Below are 3492 nucleotides of genomic sequence, written 5' to 3'. Positions count from 1 at the left end.
AGAGGCCCGGGGACCAACAGGCTCCCAAAGGGAGGAGTAGGTCCCTGTGCCTGTCCCGGTTACACCAGCAAGGGAGGGACCGGAACACTCGCACTTCCCCCGTCCTGTCCCCGGTGCATCTGGTGGCAGCGGGCAGAGGAGGGTGGCATCCGAGCAGCCTGGCCCAGCCAGGCCGGGCTGCCCCAGGAAACGCGCGCCGACGGGGAGCCACGTCGAAGGGCAGGATTCTCAGCAGTTCGCCTCCACTCCAAATGTACCATCTGTGGAGACACCAAGACGTAGTGGTAGGGCCCTGTTATAACCTGCCTGCTTACCATATACTGGGGACTAATGACAATCCCACAATCCTGTGGGAGTATGAGCTTCCCCAATGAGGGGGGCGGAGAAACCATTAGTAAACTCCTAGTATAAATAAAGCTGGCCAGTTCAGGAACCAGCAGGAAGGAGTATGTAGCAAGGGAAGTTGCTGCTGCTGTCATATATATATGTTATTGTAAATAAATGTTATTACTTTGTATCCTTAAAACTCGTGCTGGATTCTTCGTGGCCCTCACAAAACTGGCGACGAGGGTTAAAGTGAATAGCTGTCTACACTGCTGAAGCCACCTCCCTGGATTTTTGTTGGATACAGGTTGGAAGTTGTTTTCTATTATACCATGCCTCTGTACGGACGTTTGGATGTTTTTGATGCTGCGCTGGAAAGCTGGAACCAGTACGCACAACGGATGCGTTACTATTTCCGGGCAAACAATATCACCGAAAACGAGCGCCAGGTGGTCATATTGCTCACTGCCTGCGGCCCGCATACGTTTGGGGTTATTAGGAGTCATACGTACCCAGCTGCGCCGGACACCAAAACGTTTGATGAACTTGTGAATATAGTGGGGCAACATTTTAACCCAACCCCGTCCACGATAGTCCAGCGTTACCGGTTTAATACCGCTGAGAGGACCCCTGGAGAATCCCTTGCCGACTTTCTATCCAGGCTACGCAGGATTGCGGAGTACTGTGACTATGGTGAGACCTTGTCAGAAATGTTACGCGACCGTTTGGTTTGCGGTATTAACAATGCGGCCACCCAGAGAAAGTTGTTAGCTGAGCCAACATTGACTTTTCAACAGGCCATTCAAATAGTATTGTCCCGAGAGAGCGCAGAACGAGCAGTGCAGGAGCTACAGGGAATGGAAGTGCATGCCTTGGGGCGCAACCCCTTCCGTCCGAAAATGTCCCCCCGCACTCCTGCGGTACCTTGGGCGAGGCGACGTCCGGACCGACGCCAGTGGCCATCGGACACTCCTCCCCGAAGGGAGCCTTCTCCAGAACCAATGGATGAGGAGCCATGTCCGTATCAGACTTGTAGGCGCCGACCCCGTCGCGGACGCCGGTCCTGGGGGCGCCAGGGGCGCCGTCGTTCCAACCGAAACTGGGACCAGCCCAGGGGCCGTACCTTCCATGTGGATGAACCTGCGGCGACTACTCCTGAGGACGTGGAGACGGAGGACGACTGCCTGCAGCTGCATTGTGGTGGCAGCTCCCCGTGTGGCCCCCATTAAGGTGACAGTACAGGTCACCTGCTTGAGATGGAGTTGGACACTGGCGCAGCGGTCTCCGTGATCGCCCAGAGGACATTCGACCGCATCAAGCAGGGTATACAGACCCTTACATTAACCGACTCACAGGCCAGGTTGGCCACCTACACGGGGGAACCACTGGACATTGCAGGAACTACAATGACCCCTGTTGTTTATGGACGCCAGGAGGGGCGTTTCCCACTTATCGTGGTGCGCGGCCATGGGCCCAGTCTGTTCGGTCGGGACTGGTTGCGCCATTTGCGGTTGCAATGGCAGCACATCCTCCAAACAGTTTCTGAAGGGTTGACTGAGGTGCTAGGACGATACCCAGATGTATTCCAGCCTGGTTTGGGGAAAATAAAAGGGGCCATAGCCCGTATCCAAGTCGAACCAGGAGCCACGCCGCGCTATTTCCGGGCGCGCCCGGTGCCTTACGCCTTGCTCGAGAAGGTAGAAGGGGAGCTCATTCGTTTGGAGAGTTTGGGTATTATCAGGCCCGTCTGTTTTGCTGACTGGGCAGCACCAATTGTACCTGTAATGAAGCCAGATGCCACAGTTCGCTTGTGTGGTGACTATAAACTTACAGTGAATAGGGCTTCCCGACTCGACCGATATCCAATGCCTCGCATAGAGGATCTCTACGCGAAGCTTGCAGGTGGACTCTCGTTCACAAAATTAGATATGAGTCACGCCTACCTGCAGTTAGAGCTGGACCCTGCCTCCCGACCATATGTAACGATTAATACACACCGGGGCCTGTATGAATATACACGGTTGCCCTTTGGAGTATCCTCTGCCTGCGCTATTTTTCAACGTATTATGGAGGGCATTTTGAGAGGTTTACCACGTGTTGCTGTCTACCTAGATGACGTTTTGATTACAGGGACGTCGGAGCAGGAACATTTGGAAAATCTGGAGGCTGTCCTTAGACGCTTTTCGGAGGCTGGATTCCGTTTACGTCGCACAAAGTGCGTATTTCAGGCTAAGGAAGTAGTCTACCTAGGTTTTTGGGTGGACCGCGAAGGTTTGCACCCCGTCGCAGAGAAGGTGCGTGCGATTCAACAGGCCCCCGCCCCGACTGACACTTCGCATCTTCGTTCTTTTCTCGGTCTCGTAAACTATTACGGGAAGTTCCTCCCCAATCTGGCAACTACGCTGGCCCGTTGCACCTTCTGCTAAAGAAAAATCACACCTGGGTTTGGGGTCAGCCGCAAGAAACCGCTTTCCGGCAGGTAAAGCAACAATTGTCGTCGTCTGGGTTACTAACCCACTATGATCCTGGAAAGCCTTTGCTCATCACATGTGATGCATCCCCGTATGGTATTGGGGCCGTCCTGTCCCACAAGATGGAGAATGGGGCCGAGCAACCGATAGCTTTCGCCTCCCGCACATTGACTGCAGCGGAGAAAAAGTACGCGCAGATCGAGAAGGAGGGCCTGGCAGTGGTTTTTGCGGTGAAACGCTTCCACCAGTACGTGTATGGCCGCCATTTCACTATCATGACTGATCATAAGCCTCTGCTGGGACTTTTCAGAGAGGATAAGCCAATACCGCCTATTGCTTCCGCACGGATCCAGCGCTGGGCTTTGTTGCTTGCTGCATACGAGTATTCTCTGGAGCACAAACCAGGAACGCAGATAGCAAATGCCGACGCACTAAGCCGATTGCCTTTATCGACCGGCCCCATGTCGACCCCCACGACCGGTGAGGTGGTTGCAACCCTAAATTTTATGGACACCTTGCCTGTCACGGCATCACAGATCCGTGAGTGAACCCAGGCGGAGCCAGTCCTGTCAAAGGCTCGGCACATAGTCCTGTATGGTGGGCAGCATAGACAGCTCCCAGGCGAGTTGCGGGCATTTTCCTCCACGCTGTCAGAATTCAGCGTGGAAAAGGGCATCCTCTTGTGGGGGACGCGTGT

Source organism: Scyliorhinus torazame, chromosome 3, assembly GCF_047496885.1.
Source record: "Scyliorhinus torazame isolate Kashiwa2021f chromosome 3, sScyTor2.1, whole genome shotgun sequence".
Classification (NCBI taxonomy): domain Eukaryota; kingdom Metazoa; phylum Chordata; class Chondrichthyes; order Carcharhiniformes; family Scyliorhinidae; genus Scyliorhinus; species Scyliorhinus torazame.
This window is presented reverse-complemented; position numbering follows the sequence as displayed.